The sequence below is a fragment of the Thalassophryne amazonica genome, chromosome 7, assembly GCF_902500255.1.
Source record: "Thalassophryne amazonica chromosome 7, fThaAma1.1, whole genome shotgun sequence".
In the NCBI taxonomy this organism is placed as follows: domain Eukaryota; kingdom Metazoa; phylum Chordata; class Actinopteri; order Batrachoidiformes; family Batrachoididae; genus Thalassophryne; species Thalassophryne amazonica.
Window position 1 is genome coordinate 81,387,917 of NC_047109.1, and position 19,180 is coordinate 81,407,096.

The following is a 19,180-nucleotide window of genomic DNA, read 5'->3' on the forward strand; positions in this document are numbered from 1 at the left end:
AGGTCGTCAGAGTGCCTAAAAGAAAAACAAAACTTAACTTTTTTTCTGCTCGCAGTGTTTATTTAAGGGTTAACGCGTTGGTGTGCGGTCTGGGAATTTCTTTCTTTTGTGCAACGCACGCGGACTGCACCAGGTGCAGAGCAACGCCAAACACACGCACGCACGCACACACACACACACACACACACACGCACACGTAAGCGCGCGCGCACTGCGGTCAGATGACGTCGTCATTTGTTCGCGGAAGTGGTTTCTGTCGTGACCGTGTTGAGGGGGGAGGCAGCAAGGGGAGGAGGAAAGGAAGGAAAGGGAGAGTAAAGGAGAAGTTTAGACCATCTCTTATGAACTTCATCAAAAGTGTAATGAACACGGCGGATAAAACAATCGAGTTCCATCCCGTTCGATGAAGTCTAGCTGAAGTTTGTGCGCTAACTCTTTGGTGGGAAGGAAGGAAAAGTCGGGGGCAGTTGGCACAGAGCTGGTAAGTTGTTCCTGAAAGTTATTCACAGTTTTTTTTTTTTTTTGAGGGTTGCTGCGGGTTTGTGTGTGCGACGTATTACTGAGTGTAAATATTTTATGTGTATATGTTGTGTTCACCGGGAAGTGTTCTCAGCGTGTGCTCGTCACACAGTAAAGTCTCTATCTCCTGTAGTGTTGCGCTGTATGTTCGAGTTAAATTGTTGTACTACCTTTACTACCTTTTGTTCGTTACTACTGAAGTCTCAGCTGCACGAGCAACTACACGAGCACCCAGAACAGAGACCTCCGCCACTTTTGCTCTAGGATTAACAAAATAACCATGCAGTCCCGTTTCTTACAATAGAACCACTTATAGAATAGATTCACTATTTTTTTAACAGCTTTATGGCCCCGTCACAGGGCATACGACGATTCCTGAACGAAGGGAAAAAAGTTAAAAAAAAAAAAAAAAAAAAAAAAAAAAAAGGTAACAAATCATCAAGAAAAGGTGAACGAATGAGCTTTTGACTTTTCCCATCACCGACTAGCCTGCGAAACAAGAGCACAAAAGGAACCAAAGAGGAACAAAAGGAAACCGAAGGTAACGTTGATCTCTGCGCTTTAAACGAAACACACCTGGAGCCACTGCTGGAGCAGTGTGTGTGTGTGTGTCTGCATCCTGCTCTGCGTCCCAGGACTCGGCGCTGGGATGGAGCTCTGTAGCGCCTGAGCCCTGGAGAACCTGCAAACAGAAGCGTGCGATCCGACCCACTGTGGAGATCTGTGCGCACGTCGGTGGATCCACCTGCTCTGGTTGCTCATCCAGAACAAAAGAGTTATCATCTCCTTCATCATCAGAATCCTCACTGTTTGGTTCAGACTGATGACGGGCTGCATGCTCCGTCTTGCTCCAATTTATATATAAAAAAAAAACTGAAGCGCTTGCTTAACATTCATAAGACGGCCATTTTTACAAAACAGAAACAAACAAAAAACCACCACCACACTAACCATACACACTAATCTAATATAATTGAATATATAATGAGAGCAGTAAATTGATCAGTCCGCGTGAGCGCCGCGCATTGACTCTCCATGTGTGGTTACCAGGTGCAGCTGATCCACAACGTGAATTCTGTCTTCCAGAACAGCTCTAATATAATCATCTGAATCATGTACAGTGGGGTAAAAAAGTATTTAGTCAGTCCCTGATTGTGCAAGTTCTGCTACTTAGAAAGATGAGAGAGGTCTGTAATTTTCAACATCAGTACACTTCAACTATGAGAGACAAAATGAGGAAAAAAAAATCCAGGAAATCAAATTGTAGGATTTTTAAAGAATTTATTTGTAAATTATGGTGGAAAACAAGTATTTGGTCACTCACAAACAAGCATGATTTCTGGCTCTCACAGACCTGTAACAACTTCTTTAAGAAGCTTTTCTGTCCTCCACCTGTTACCTGAATTAATGGCATCTGTTGGAACACGTTATCTGTATAAAAGACACCTATCCACAGCCTGAAACAGTCAGACTCCAAACTCAACCATGGTCAAGACCAAAGAGCCGTCGAAGGACACCAGGAAGAAAATTGTAGATGTACACCAGGCTGGGAAGAGTGAATCTACAATAGTCAAGCAGGTTGGTGTGAATAAATCAACTGTGGGAGCAACTGTAAGAAAATGGAAGATATACAAGACCATTGATAATCTCCCTCGATCTGGGGCTCCACGCAAGATGTCATCCCATGAGGTCAAAATGATCATGAGAACGGTGAACAGAAATCCCAGAACTACACGGAGGGACCTGACGAATGACCTGCAGAGAGCTGGGATCAAAGTAACAAAGGCTACACACTACGCAGAGAGGGAGTCAAATCCTGCAGTGCCAGGCGTGTCCCCCTGCTTAAGCCAGTATGTGTCCAGGCCCATCTGAAGATTGCCAAAGAGCATATGGATGATCCAAAAGAGGATTGGGAGAATATCATGTGCTCAGATGAAACCAAAATAGAACATTTTGGTAAAAAACTCAATTAGTCATGTTTGGAGGAAGAAGAATGCTGAGTTGCATTCCAAGAACGCTGTACCTACTGTGAAGCATGGGGGTGGAAACATCATGCTTTAGGGCTGTTTTTCTGCAAAGGTACAAGACGACTGATCTGTGTTAAGGGAAGATTGAACGGGGCCATGTATCATGAGATTTTAAGCCAAAACCTCCTTCCATCAGTGAGAACATTGAAGATGCAACTTGGCTGGGTCTTCCAGGATGACACTGATCCCAAATACACCGCTCAGGACGAAGGAGTAGCTCCGTAAAAAGCATTTCAAGCTCCTAGAGTGGCCGAGCCAGTCTCCAGACCTCAACCCCATAGAGAATTTGTTGAGAGAATTGAAAGTCCATGTTGCCCAGCGACAGTCCCAAAACATCACTGCTCTAGAGGAGATTTGCATGGAGGAATGGGCCAAAATACCAGCTACAGTGTGTGCAAACCTGGTGAAGACTTAGAGGAAACCTTTGACCTCTGTCATTGCCAACAAAGATTATGTTACAAAGCACTGAGTTGAACTTTTGCTATTGACCAAATACTTATTTTCCACCATAATTCACAAATAAATTTTTCAAAAATCCTGCAATGTGATTTACTGGATTTTTTTTTCTCTTTTCTCATTTTGTCTCTCATAATTGAAGTGTACCTATGTTGAAAATTACAGACCCATCTCATCTTTCTAAGTAGGAGAACTTGCACAATCAGGGACTGACTAAATACTTTTTACCCCACTGTACCTGTCACCACATGTACAGAAGGGCTGGATTGTCATTCCTCCACTCATATTGTTATATTTAATAATAAAAAATAAGCGCACGCAGGAGGCAATTGCTGCTGCCACTGCGTTCACGTACCGTCAGAAATTACATGACTTTTTTGTTGTTTCAAATTCAGCAGTTGCTTGTGGCAGGAGCGTGGTTTTCATTTTATTTTTGGTAAAATAATTCCTTGTATCCACACAAAATATTAATTCTGGCCTATATTAGGTACCTGAGCCCAGTGAAGCTGACCCCCACCCAGATAAAAAAAAAATCCAAGCAAACAGGCTGAGTTTGCCTTGTAATTTCTGACGGTACATGAAAGCAGTGGCCGCAGCAGCTCTCAGAAACCGGCTTCTGCACTGTATGAAAACATTCAGCTGGTCAAACGAAGTCGAACTAAAAGCTAACGTTACAAAAACTAAGCAAACGATAAGAAACTATCAAGAATGACAGCAAAACAAAATACAGACAAATTGAGGTTTTCGGCAGCATTTGTTCAAATTTTTCGACAGTCTAAAATCCTGATGAAACACCAGCTGCAGGAAAGAAGCTGCACGAAGGTTAAACAATGCTAACAAAAGTCAACAAAAGTCCAGATTTCTTATTTTGTTTGGGCTTCGTTGCCCTTAAGTGCTGTGTGACCGGGCCTTTAGTCGCATTTCATTATTGATTAATCTGTTGATTATTTTCTGGATTTATTAGTTGTTTGGCCCAAAAATAGGTATGTGACAAAAAATTAAAGTTGAACGAATTGTGTGGTTGGAAAGAGCTTAAAGAAACCTTCAAAATGGGCTTTAAATATCTGTTCTGTGTCACATATGAAGAAAGTTATGAGCATTTGAAGTTCGGAAGATCTTGGTAATTTCCATCTTTGTTCTTAAAGGAAAAACAACAGAAAGGTGTGACCAGTTTCTCATAATTTACATCTCAAAATGATGGTACTCTGTCAAACCTAATTATCTAATTTAAACATGTGCTTTGCAAAGATCTGACATTTAAACACTGTTTTCTGACAGTAGTTTCCAAGCTAAAAAACTGACAATTTCGCTATGTCCGCCGTCTTGCTGAATCAAAATCGTTTTTTGGAAAATCATAACAATATGCATGCAAAGGCTTCGATCACCACCAAACTTCGTAGAAAGGTAGATAATTACATGAATTAAATCTTCTATATGGTTTGAAAACCTTTAAGGTGAATTTCTTTGACTTTTTCGACGCATAATTTCAATCACATAATTTTCTAAATTCTGCTTGCCACAGGAATGCCATTTGAAAGGAGGTTGAAGGGGGGAATTCAACTTCGTCATCAAATAGGGGGATTCCCGATTGCCAAAAAATAAACGCTTTCCACAAAGTGTGAACTCAGCACTACTGCCTGGAAAGTCTCTCCGGCCAGGTACAGCTGATACATCCACAGCAGCGGACGCCATGTTTAGGTCATACATGCATACCTACATAAAAATGACAGAAAATGGTGACAAACGATGATCAGTGTTTCCCAAAGCCCATGTTGACTCCTACCAATGTCTCATTTTGTCCGACACCCCACACTATTAACTTTATTGTCACAAAGAATTAAATACACCAAAAAACATTCACATTTAAGGTGTTGAAATCAGAGAATTTGGACATATTTAATTAAAAGGAAAAAAAATACTCAAAACAATAAATTATCACAGTAGTTGGAGATTAATTAAATAATCAAGCTAATTAATTATTCATTGTAACCCTGTGTCAATATACTGTTGGAATTCCAGCCTCTGAGTGCTTTTTTTCACCTTTGATAGTTTATAGATGTTAAAAAATGCTAACAGTGAATGGCACATTCTGTGTTTTAGCATTAACCACAGTGTAATGCGACACTTGCTGTGTACTGGTTTGGAATGGATCTCTGTTCCAAATTGTTCTTTACCTCTGTATTTGAGGCTAATTTTTTTCACAAAAACCCCATTATCATGAATTATTATTTTTTTGTGTGTGTATCATTGATTTGTCTTAAATGAATTGACCCCCCCCCAAAAAAACTACATTTATATGGGTGAAAATATGCCAAATATCGATTTTAGGGTACCTATCTTCTAGCTTAGATTTAGCGCTCTGGTGAAGTTAGCTCAGACTTTTCAGAGGTATACAGGGGCTTATTTTCTTTAATATCCAATCATCTAAAAACCACCTTCAAACCATGCTCAGGAAACAATGGTCATGGGCTCAATGGGAACGTCCTCTACCAACATGCTATGAACAAAATTTTTTTACTTTTGCAGTATGTGCAGTATGTCTCTTAAGGTTTAGCAAATGTAGACTGACTACATTCATGAATAAAGTAAGTCCCTTTGGCTGCATCCTTGTTTTCACTTGGGATTGCCACATCAGATCCAAGGTGGAACTGCATGTTGATTTGGCACAAGTTTTACACCGGATGCCCTTCATGATGCAACTCCACATTACGTGGAGAAATGTGGCAAGGGTTGGGTTTGAACCAGGAACCTTCCGCACCAAAATTAAGTGCACTAACCACTTGGCCATGCTGGTCACATTCATGAATGATCTTGTAATATTAGCAATGAAAGTGTAAACCCATGTTAATGAGTAGAAAGAAACCACAGACAGGAGCTCTTTCACTGGTATCCTGTGCATAGCCGTATTGCAGCATCATATTACATTATGGGTATTGACAAAACACAGAATGACATCCATTTGGGACAACCTGTTCTGCAGCGACACTTCAGCCAGGGTCAGTGCCTTTGTGACAGCTCAGTGAAAGGTCAGGATAACTGATTCTCTGCATATACATACGAGGTCTGTTAGAAAAGTATCCGACCTTTTTATTTTTTTCAAAAACCTGATGGATTTGAATCGTGTGCTTGCATGAGCCAACCTTGAACCTTCGTGCGCATGCGTGATTTTTTTCACGCCTGTCGGTTGCGTCATTTGCTTGTAAGCAGCCTTTGTGTGAGGATGGGTGGAGTCTCTCGTCATTTTTTCTTTGCAAGGAAATGGCGGAACGACTGGAGCAGCGCGACTGCATCAAATTTTGCCACAAACTGGGCAATAGCCAGCTGGAAAGCATTCGGATTATTCAGACGGCTTTCGGTGACGATCCTGTGGGCATCACACAGATTAAGGAGCAGTACAACCGGTTTAAAGACAGCCGCACAACGGTGGAGGGCACGCCGCACTCCGATCGGCATCAACACGCTGAAACGACTAGATCATTTCCAAAGTGAACGCTGTGGTGATGTGGGACCGTCATGTGATTATCCGAGAAATTGCGGAAGAGGTGGACTCGTGTGACTATCCGAGAAATTGTGGACAAACTGGGCATGTTACAACTTGTCCTGTGAGGCTTAATCACGGAGGCGCGTTTGCTGCGCCATCAGCTTCGTGCCGATGAATTTTTGCCGCAGCTCTTTTCATGGCAAAATCTTCTTTCACAGTGGAATGTGCCGAAAAGTACTGATGTCCACCTCTTCCGCAATGTCGGGCGTTCACTTTGGAAATGATCTGGTGATTTCTGATTAAAAAAGGAGATTTTTTTTAATGAAAGATGTGCGGACGGATTGCAGTGTCGGCTTGCAGCCGCCGCGCCCCTCCGCCACAGGAAAAACACCTCCGTTGGAAGCCTTAAGGTCAAGTTGGAACATGTCCAGTTGTTAAACAATTTCTCATATACTCACTCCACTGAAAGCCATCAAAAGCCGCCTGGATTTTACAAATGGTTATCAACACGGAGGTGTTTTTCCTGTGCCGCCGCACCGCGCCGGCTGCGTCCCGACGCGCGGACCCGTCCGCACGTCTTTCATTAAAAAAATCTCCTTTAACAGTGGAATATCCAGATAAAATGCTGAAACCGACTTCTTCTGAAACTTCTCTGTTCTCTCACGACGTTCTGGATCAATAGAGCCTGAAATGTGGAGGGTTTCAGCTTGAACAGGCTGACGACGGCGCCTGAGAGCGCTGCGCGACGTCTCGCACCGTGGGAAGTCCTTAAAGCGACAGTATCACCTCAAAATCTCTCATCAGCCGTTAAAATTTTCACTGAAAACCAGCTTAATTTTTCGAACCGTGTCCACTTCGATGTGTCTCACAGGTTTAGAAAAAATTTTGATCAAACAAAGCGCCAGTCTCTCAGCAACTTCTCAGACAAAAGAATTCCGACAAGGGGCTGGACGACTCCTCCCACAAGGAGTGTTCACAGGTGAATGACGTCACCGACAGGCGTGGAAAAACTCACGCATGCGCACGAGGGTTCAAGCATGTCTGACGTAAAAACATATGAATGAAATCCATATAGTTTTTGAAAAAAAATAAAAAGGACCTATACTTTGACAGCCCTCGTATGTTGGCGACCGCAGTCTCAATATCAAGGGATTTGACCACTTATGGGGTCCTCCATTTAATATATACACAGCATAACTTCACACGGATAAATGGTGTACTGTTTTGTTTTCCTCTGCAATCACCGAAGCAATCGCAGTTTTTTGTTTTTTTTCGGTTCCCAGTGGAGAACAAAAGACGAAGCAAGTGGGAGACGACGTGTTGGTAAGTGTTAGCCTACACAACTGATCAGAGTAGCTCCGTTCTCTTGCCTGCAAAACCACCTTGACACGTTTGAGCTCCGGACATAAACACATGTCCACTTTCCCACCGCATCGTCACTTTTTCTTTGCATTTTCACTATGTTTGCGTGTAATTTGCCCAAAAACCTATTGAAGGTGCTGTGGGTTGGTCCCCAGGAAGTAGAGAAATGACATCATATGTGTCATATTTTACCCCTTTAGCACCTGCCCCCAAACAAGACTGCAGTCTCCTATTACCAAATGAAATTAAGTTGACCACATGAAATTTCCATACCAACCTAACTTTTGATGATTTGGGGTTGTACTCTAATGTGATTATAGATTAGGGTTATGGTTATTGTCATGCTCAGAAAATTACTATGCTGTGATATCTGTGAGGTAATGATAATGATGCGTGTTGTACACTCATTAAGTGTTTTAGTGGGAATGGAACTTTTTGAAATTGTACATGGAGTACACAAAACAGCACACTAGCAAAAAATGGTCAGCAGGTAACCACAATGTCTCTTGCATTTATTTATCATTTCTCAAACAAGTATCAGTAACCACAGCAACATACCCCAGAGTAACAGCCTTCTTAGAAGCTGGAGTACTCTGCTGTCTCAACAGTGTGAGTGAGGAAACAGCCGTTGTAATGCTCATGAAAAAGCTGAAGAAACCTTTCAAAGTTTTTTCCTGAATGAAGTTGCTAGAACTGATGCATGTGATAAACAGAAAACGGCCTGCGTGCAAAATTGTTCCTTACTCCACCAATGAAGTTGGTTATGTATGGAGGTTATGTTTTCACCTGTTATTTTTTTTGTTGTTGTTTTTTTTTTTTTTTTTTTTTTGTCTGTTTGTGAACAGCTTGTAACCCACAATTTTTCATATATCGTTATTAAAGTTTTACAAAGGATTCATATCCTGATAGGCAAGAACTGATTCAATTTTCAATGTCAAGGGTCAAAAAAATTGCCAAGGGTCAGGAAAAATTTAGGAAAATTGGAAAAATCCCTATCCTTTTGAAAGAATGTTCAAAAAATCATAACTCTGTCAGAAAAGATCGAATTTCTTTCATATTCGATAAGGAGTTTGATCCAGATTACAGATTTTGTGGCCATTGAAACTCTATTTAATGTATGTTTTACATTATATCTTAATCAAACGTGCCTTAATCACTCTCATATTTGAAAGTGAGGTGCAGCCTGGAATGTGGATTTTGTGGACATTTGAATTTAATATTGAAAAGCTCATTTGGTGTACATTTTGCATTATATCTCAATGAAAAGTGTGTCAATTATTCTTATTTGTGACAATCAGGTGCAAACTTGCACTCTCAATGAATAAACTGTTTGAGCCACATCTGATCCATATTGCGAATTTAGTGGGTATTTGATTTTAACATTGAAAAGCCTTTTTGATCTATATTTTGTATTATATTTTATCCTATGAAAAGCCACTTCTAACAGGACTTTGACCTTGAAAATTTTTTCCAAGGTAAAAATTTGTGGAATTAGAAACTAGTGTTGGCGGAGGTTTGTGCTCTAATTTATGTCAGTGTCTGCTTTCAGGCGTTGGGAAATGGGTCTTCAGTTTTGCTTAAAGCAACATTTTTAGAAAGTGTAACATTGTAGACTCCTGCAGATACCCTGTAGTGGTCATCCACTGGACATACCGGATAGTCTGGAGACAAAGAGAGGAAAATGGGGGAGGAGAAGAAATATGTTTGAGAAAGGACACAGATTATGTACAAAAAAAAAAAAAACAGCCATACGAAGGTATTTGAAAAACATTGTAGTGTCTAATTTGGAGTACATTGAAAGTCGGGCTGCAAAAAACCCCCCCAAAAAACAAAACAAAACCCTGTGAAACTGAAACCAGCAATATTTTTCATGTGCCAAATTGTGGGAATGTGTACTGTAGAAGAAGAAAAAAGTGAGGCTTGCAACATTGGCTATGACTTATTGTCTTGTAAGTAATGTGGAAACTGTAGCTCTTCAAGCCATCTACAGCGGGGTAAAAAAGTATTTAGTCAGGGGCTGACTAAATACTTTTTTACCCCACTGTAGTTTAGATTTAAAGTGATATTATTTCATCCTTTGTGTCAGTCTTTTTTTTCCTTACCTGTATGAGGTTATCTAGCAGGGATGTACCATAATTTGAACTATGCCGTGTGACCTTGAAACCACGATTCCTATCGAACCATGAGGGAGATGTACAGTTGCACTCCTAATTCAAACAGAATCTTAACTCACAGGAGGTGATGACGAATGTTACGCAGTGTGATATTAAACTGAAATTCTTGACAGTCTACTAACCAGATTATTTCCATCCTCAAAAGAAAGCTGAAAAATTAAATCAAATAAAAATTAAAGTCCAGTGAAATTGTGTGCAGTATTTCAGGAACAATTTCTTGAGGTCACTGCTACAAGACACATGGCAGCAATTCTGTGGCCTCAGATTAGCAGTATTTTCATTGAAGTAATGGACAGTGTAATTCAGTTCAATGTATTTAGTTTATATAGCACCAAATCACAACAAAACTACCTCAAGGTACTTCACACAAGTAAGGTCTAACCTTACCAACCCCTAGAGCAAGCACACAGGCTACAGTGGTAAGGAAAAAATATTTAGGAAGAAACATCAACAAACAGACCAGACTCAAAGGGGACAGTGTATTCTTCAGAATGTTCTGGATGTGAGCATGTTGTCCTATAAATCAAACCATTTTTCTTAACTCAGAACATGGTACGTTCCTTTGTTTTGAACCATGCAGACTTTGTACTTTTCCAGTAAATTTACTCAGATCCATATTTTTCATATTCATCTGTAAGAGCTTTTTCCAACAGAGAAACTAGTACCATCCTAAGGAACTACTACTGGTTCTAAATGACAAACCAAGAACAGTATGTTTTGTAAACCCAGGAATAAAGGGATCAAGTGTGCAGGGCTAAATAGCAGTGATTTGTCAGACTTTAACGCAAGAAGAAGCCAGAGTTGTTTTTAATCAGATAGAAAACCACATTTAGACCAGAATAGAGAATTTACAGCAAGATGCACCACAGCTAAAGCTCTGCCATTATCTACAGTGACTCGACTTCTCTTTCTGAAATAACACTTCAGTCTCAGCAAAGACACTATTAAGAGGCAGACGGCAACATTATATCGATTGATAGCTGGGCTACAACATATGATTACTTTGATAATTAATAAAGTTAAGATCAGTTACTTGACTAATCTGGCAAATAATGCAATAATTAATCAACATCTCTAAATGGAATATTCAGCTTTTGTCTTGTTGCCTTGTACTACAACCCCTGGCAAAAATTATGGAATCACCGGCCTCAGAGGATGTTCATTCAGTTGTTTAATTTTGTAGAAAAAAAGCAGATCACAGACATGACACAAAACTAAAGTCATTTCAAACGACAACTTTCTGGCTTTAAGAAACACTATAAGAAATCAGGAAAAATAATTGTGGCAGTCAGTAACGGTTACTTTTTTAGACCAAGCAGAGGGAAAAAATATGGAAACACTCAATTCTGAGGAAAAAATTATGGAATCATGAAAAACAAAAGAACGCTCCAACACATCACTAGTATTTTGTTGCACCACCTCTGGATTTTATAACAGCTTGCAGTCTCTGAGGCATGGACTTGAGTGACAAACAGTACTCTTCATCAATCTGGCTCCAACTTTCTCTGATTGCTGTTGCCAGATCAGCTTTGCAGGTTGGAGCCTTGTCATGGACCATTTTCTTCAACTTCCACCAAAGATTTTCAATTGGATTAAGATCCGGACTATTTGCAGGCCATGACATTGACCCTATGTGTCTTTTTGCAAGGAATGTTTTCACAGTTTTTGCTCTATGGCAAGATGCATTATCATGTTGAGAAATGATTTCATCATCCCCAAACATCATTTCAGTTGATGGGATAAGAAAAGTGTCCAAAATATCAACATAAACTTGTGCATTTATTGATGATGTAATGACAGCCATCTCCCCAGTGCCTTTACCTGACATGCAGCCCCATATCATCAATGACTGTGGAAATTTACATGTTCTCTTCAGGCAGTCATCTTTATAAATCTCATTGGAACGGCACCAAACAAAAGTTCCAGCATCATCACCTTGCTCAGTGCAGATTCGAGATTCATCACTGAATGACTTTCATCCAGTCATCCACAGTCCACGATTACTTTTCCTTAGCCCATTGTAACCTTGTTTTTTTCTGTTTCGGTGTTAATGATGGCTTTCGTTTAGCTTTTCTGTATGTAAATCCCATTTCCTTTAGGCGGTTTCTTACAGTTCGGTCACAGACGTTGACTCCAGTTTCCTCCCATTCGTTCCTCATTTGTTTTGTTGTGCATTTTCGATTTTTGAGACATATTGCTTTAAGTTTTCTGTCTTGACACTTTGATGTCTTCCTTGGTCTACCAGTATGTTTGCCTTTAACAACCTTCCCATGTTGTTTGCATTTGGTCCAGAGTTTAGACACAGCTGACTGTGAACAATCAACATCTTTTGCAACATTGCGTGATGATTTACCTTCTTTTAAGAGTTTGATAATCCTCTCCTTTGTTTCAATTGACATCTCTCGTGTTGGAGCCATGATTCATGTCAGTCCACTTGGTGCAACAGCTCTCCAAGGTGTGATCACTCCTTTTTAGATGTAGACTAACGAGCAGATCTGATTTGATGCAGGTGTTAGTTTTGAGGATGAAAATTTACAGGGTGATTCCATAATTTATTCCTCAGAATTGAGTGAGTCCATATTTTTTCCTTCTGCTTGGTCTAAGAAAGTAACCATTACTGACTGCCACAATTATTTTTCCTGATTTCTTATAGTGTTTCTTAAAGCCAGAAAGTTGCCATTTGAAATGACTTTAGTTTTGTGTCATGTCTGTGATCTGCTTTTTTTCCTACAAAATTAAACAACTGAATGAACATCCTCCGAGGCAGGTGATTTCTTAATTATTGCCAGGGGTTGTAGTATTTGACAAGTGCCAGTAAGGCCATCCCTCCAATAAATACAGAACCTGTGCTGTGATTAAGGCATCATGATGTGATGGAGTCTCATTTTATGCATTTGTGCAGCACAATTATTTGTGCCATAGTGTCACTACTGAGCCCCCCCACCCCCCAAAAAAGACATTGCTCACAATACTCACATGTGGCCATAGACTGCATATACAACCCCTGGCAAAAATTATGGAATCACCGGCCTCGGAGGATGTTCATTCTGTTGTTTAATTTTGTAGAAAAAAAGCAGATCACAGACATGACACAAAACTAAAGTAATTTCAAATGGCAACTTTCTGGCTTTAAGAAACACTATAAGAAATCAAGAAAAAAAGATTGTGGCAGTCAGTAACGGTTACTTTTTTAGACCAAGCAGAGGAAAAAAATATGGACTCACTCAATTCTGAGGAATAAATTATGGAATCACCCTGTAAATTTCCATCCCCAAAACTAACACCTGCATCAAATCACATCTGCTCGTTGACATTAACCCTATGTCATGAAATTGACCCTATGTGTCTTTTTGCAAGGAATGTTTTCACAGTTTTTGCTCTATGGCAAGATGCGTTATCTTCTTGAAAAATGATTTCATCATCCTTAAACATCAGAAAAGTGTCCAAAATATCAACGTAAACTTGTGCATTTATTGATGATGTAATGACAGCCATCTCCCCAGTGCCTTACATGACATGCAGCCCCATATCATCAATGACTGTGGAAATTTACATGTTCTCTTCAGGCAGTCATCTTTATAAATCTCATTGGAACGACACCAAACAAAAGTTCCAGCATCATCACCTTGCCCAATGCAGATTCGAGATTCATCACTGAATATGACTTTCATCCAGTCATCCACAGTCCACGATTGCTTTTCTTTAGCCCATTGTATCCTTGTTTTTTTCTGTTTAGGTGTTAATGATGGCTTTCGTTTAGCTTTTCTGTATGTAAATCCCATTTCCTTTAGGCGGTTTCTTACAGTTCGGTCACAGACGTTGACTCCAGTTTCCTCCCATTCGTTCCTCATTTGTTGTGCATTTTCGATTTTTGAGACATATTGCTTTAAGTTTTCTGTCTTGACGCTTTGATGTCTTCCTTGGTCTACCAGTATGTTTGCCTTTAACAACCTTCCCATGTTGTTTGTATTTGGTCCAGAGTTTAGACACAGCTGACTGTGAACAACCAACATCTTTTGCAACATTGCGTGATGATTTACCCTCTTTTAAGAGTTTGATAATCCTCTCCTTTGTTTCAATTGACATCTCTTGTGTTGGAGCCATGATTCATGTCAGTCCACTTGGTGCAACAGCTCTCCAAGGTGTGATCACTCCTTTTTAGATGCAGACTAACAAGCAGATGTGATTTGATGCAGGTGTTAGTTTTGGGGATGAAAATTTACAGGGTGATTCCATAATTTATTCCTCAGAATTGAGTGAGTCCATATTTTTTTCCTCTGCTTGGTCTAAAAAAGTAACCGTTACTGACTGCCACAATCTTTTTTTTCTTGATTTCTTATAGTGTTTCTTAAAGCCAGAAAGTTGCCATTTGAAATGACTTTAGTTTTATGTCATGTCTGTGATCTATTTTTTTTCTACAAAATTAAACAACTGAATGAACATCTTCCGAGGCCGGTGATTCCATAATTTTTGCCAGGGGTTGTATAATGGAGACAGCCTGCATGATGTCATCCATTTCAATAGAGACCTGGAAAAGCCGAAATGACACCCTTATCTGGGCGTTGCCATGTTGAGAGACCCACCCTCACTGATTCACGGTGAACTCACTTAATGCATAAAGGGGCGGAGTGTGAGTTGCTCAGTGTGTGACAAAAAAGCATGACCACGCCCCACTTCTGAGTCCAAAATGCAAACTAACAGCTGACCTTGGTTTAAGTGTTTATTAGTTCATATTTTTAGGGAGTGTGTGGTGGTCCTCATAAGGGCTTGCTTTGGTGTGGACAGAAAAAGTTATCAGCCACGTATTTCCTCAGTAATTGTGCATTAAGTGAACCTACCGACGGCTGCTAAAACACCCTTAGCAAACAATATTAAATAAGATGCAAGAGTCTCACTTGTCCTCAGTATTGCAACAGGGACGTCTTAGATGATCCATTAGGACGTTTCACTGCACAACGAGCCATATTATTCCATGTGTTTGTAATAAAATACTCCAAACAGACACACAAATGAGTGGAGGCTGTGAGAGGAGGAGTCTAAGGACGCAGCACCTGTCACTCAAAACTACCACGGTCACAATTATACAGAATTTTATGAACCAAAACATATTAAACTAAGAAGTTACAAAATAATTCACATATGAGAAACATCTTAGTTTTGCACATAAATGCCACGGTTTCTGAGTTTTTTTTTTTTTTTTTTGCTCATATGTAAAAGCTAGTGAGAAATAAACACTTCTAAAATGAAAAATGCTATTTTGTAACCTGGGGAAAAAAAAGACATTTAACAGACGTCAGCATCACAAATCATATCAAGGTAACATCGGGGCTTTTCAAAAGCTCACACACACACACACACACACACATTGTTAAAAAGAAAAGAAAATATTCATTATGGAAATTCCCCCCAGATAAATATGTTCTCTTGATTAAAATGCGCTTTAATTTTACAAGATGGTTCAAAAATAAACTGACATTATAATGCTTGGATTTCAGGAGAAACACAGTTTTTTCAGTTGAGTGAAATGTTGGTGGCACTCTAGCTTTAAATGAAACAGTGACATTGAAATAGACTATTCTCCATCAAAATATCACCAGTGTCTTTTGTTAAAATGTCAGATGGCCTAGGTTGAAATATGTGGTCCAGGAGCCAGGGAGTGTTTATTTGCTTAAAATGAGAGGTTGTTTAATGGGTATTTCTGAGAAGGGTATTCCATGGGGCATTCAAAACTGAGGTGCTTGCGAGTTGCAGCCGGGGCATATAGCCAGTATTAACCCTTTTCCATTTTTCTTCAGCCGAGTCACAATTACTGCAAATTAATGGGGTAGGGCAAATTAAAACTTGAATAACCCCACTAGTTTTTGAGCTAGAATCATGTTCTATACCTTAAAATGTTTGGTCAGAGATGCTCCTTCTTCTGAATTACAAATTATGTAAAACTGACCCTTTTTCTGGGTCAGTAGAGGTCAAAAGGTCGCATGACATTGGCAAACCTTGAGATTTTGTCAAAAGTTCCATTGTGGCACTTTTTTCATGTGAAATCCAAAAAGGACTCCAAGAAAATCTCTATCTCCTTACAGATTAGACATCAGGGTACTTTTTAAGGGAAGGTTGGAGCTACGTTGCCCAATGTATGGGTGGCTAAAACCTGCATCAACTGGGGTAAAACGATCTACATTCATATTTGTTCCACATTTTGCTGATAGATGGCACCTCTGCATAAATCTTTTGTTTTAGGAGGAAGAAAATTAATCAGCATATCAATAAAGACAGTTCTTGAAATTAATCAATTAAAACTAGATATTTTCAGTGTTTTTTTTTTTTTCAATGATAGGATGTGGGATTCGGGTCAGGTAAGTGTAATTAGTTAATCTTCATCAACTGCAGAAGAGAAAAACAAAGGCTGTTACTTGTGTGGTGAAACTGAACCTAAAGTGAAAGTGATGAAACACATTGCAATACAGTTGCTTTGCACTGTCCATAATGAAACCATGTGCTAGCCCTATATTTTACAGGATCTGTGGTACACAGGTACCAGTTATCAGTTGGTCAGTAAAGCAATTTATATGGTATTGGTTTAATATCATTATGCATGATGAAGTTGATTGATGCAGAATAATCCTATGTGGCCTGTTGGTTTGATCTCGCATGTCGCTGAGGTAACTGAAGGTGCAGTGCCTGTTGTGGTAGTCAGAAGCATTGACACAGATGTGTTCATACTCCTTCTATATCATTCCCAATACATCAATGCCAAGTTGTGGCTAGATCCAGGTGTGAACTCAAAGAACACAAGGCATCTAATAGACATCTCTGAACTGGCTTTGAAAATCACCCCTCTAATAGCTGAAGCTTTACCAAGTTATCATGCCTTGACGGGCTGCGATTTCACTGCATCATTCATCAGAAAAGGGAAATGGAAACCATATGAGGTTATGGTGAAATGTGACAAATTCACCAAGGCGATGTGCGCTCTAGGGAACTCGGATAGAATAGACATGGATGTTGCTGCAACCCTGGAGGAATTTGTGTGCTCGATGTATGGTTTGAAAAATGTCAGCCAGGTCAATGATGCTAGGCTTCATCTGTTCAAAAAAATTGTATGCCCCCAAGAACAAGGGTGACCCATTGGGAAAGATAAGGGCATCAGATCCCTGCTATCTGCCACCATGTAGAGCTGTTTTGGAAGAAAAGCTGAAGCGTGCGATTCATGTAGCCTTTGTGTGGAAAAACGCAAGAAAAGCTCAACCTGTGGAATTCGGTCCTGTCGGCCATGGATGCAAAGTGGATAAAAATAACAGACTGAAGATGGTTTGGTTTGAAGGCCACCAGATGCCCCAGACATTGTCAGTTGAAGATATGGACTCGGAGGTTGAGGATAGGGATGAGGAAGGCGAGGACACACTGGCAGAAAGCCCATCTTCAGATGAGGAGTATTCGGAAGATGAATACGAATGAGGCAACTTGACATTTATGTGTTCTGTAGTGAATGATCAGTTTCCAAATTGTAATCAGGACTGAGGTCTGAGGGAGCTAGATAGCAATGTTTCTATCATTCTCAAAATAATTCTTGTAAAAACAAATTTATTTGATAGAGATGTGGGCAATTTAGGGTTGATTTGGTCAGTTATCAGTTTAAAATAAACCCATATTATCCAGTAACACTGTAAACCTTGCATAAGTTGAATCTGCAGGAAGGACCAGGGAATTGTGTTCGACTTCAATGTTCCAGTGACTTGCATGTATTTTTGAAGAAATGCATGAGGTGTATTTAGATTGGGCTTCCACTTGCACAGAATCCCAATTATCTGACTTTGACTTATGCAATGTATACTGTATAATTAATTTACCAATTATTTCTCATCTAAAAATTCCTCAAATTGTGGAATTTTTGTGTGCCATGGTGAATATGGTAAATGGACTGCATTTATATACCGCTTTTCCATCTGCATCAGATGCTCAAAGCGCTTTACAATTATGCCTCACATTCACCCCGATGTCAGGGTGCTGCCATACAAGGCGCTCACTACACACCAGGAGCAATAGGGGATTAAGGACCTTGCCCAAGGGCTCTTAGTGATTTTCCAGTCAGGCGGGGATTTGAACCAAGGATCTTCTGGTCTCAAGCCCAACACCTTAACCACTAACCCCAGTTATTTATATGCCAATTATTTATAGTTATTTTTTAGTTCTATTTATTTAGTTATATGCCAGTTATTTCAAATGTTTGAATCTATTCCATTAGCCATTGGTAAGATGATATTCATTTTTGCCAACTAAACACAGTTCCTTTAAAATATCATGTAAATATGTTTTATAACTTGCATAACCAAAATATTTTTCTGTGACTCTAAATCATTCTAATAAACTGCCCTTATGTCTATACTGTATGAATATATGATTATGTGGTTTTTGTTGAATTTTTCATGAAAACAGGAACCCAATAAAATTTTAGACAAAATCTCAAGGTTTGCCAATGTCATGTGACCTTTTGACCTTTAGCGACCCAGAAAAAGGGTCAGTTTTACATAATTTGTAATTCAAAGGAAGGAGCATCTCTGACCAAACATTTTAAGGTATAGAACATAATTCTAGCTGAAAAACTAGTGGAGTTATTCAAGTTTTAATTTGCCCTACCCCATTAATTTGCGGTAATTGTGACTCGGCTGAAAAAAATGGAAAAGGGTTAATACCGGCTATCAATCAATCAACATTTATTTATAAAGCGCTTTACAGCACTGACTGGTGTCCAAAGTGCTTAACATTAAAAACACAAATTTACAAAAAATAAAACACATATAAAATAAAATTTTAAAACAACACATAAAAAAGAACATACAAATAACAGAACATGTTGCCGGGGCTATATGCCCCAGCTGTAACTTGCAAGCAACTTGCAAGCACCTCAGTTTTGAATGCCCCATGGAATACCCTTCTCAGAAATACCCATTAAACAACCTCTCATTTTAAGCAAATAAACACCCCCTGGCTCTTGGACTACCCCACCAGGGTACACATTTGGTCACATGTCTGGTGGTGCAAAGCAAGGCGGGGGTGTTGCTTTCATTTATAAATCCAGGTTTACCTTATTGACTGTTGGGGGTCATAAATATAATTCATTTGAGCATCTGACTCTCCGCTCTGCTCATGATGCTACATATTGT

At 39.6% G+C, this 19,180-nt stretch overlaps 1 protein-coding gene across 4 annotated transcripts in view; it reads left to right on the plus strand.

The window, feature by feature from the left end:
* The first annotated feature begins 261 nt into the window (after window positions 1-261).
* Window positions 262-19,180, plus strand: part of shc1 (SHC (Src homology 2 domain containing) transforming protein 1) — a 64,994-nt gene continuing 46,075 nt past the window's right edge. For 2 of the 4 annotated variants that reach the window (XM_034174768.1, XM_034174770.1), the window contains exon 1: window positions 262-481. The gene's annotated coding sequence lies outside the window, so the exon portion shown is untranslated. Of the gene's footprint in view, window positions 482-4,524; window positions 4,661-7,766; window positions 7,807-19,180 lie in introns of all 4 variants that reach the window. The other 2 variants (XM_034174771.1, XM_034174772.1) reach the window with 2 other exon arrangements.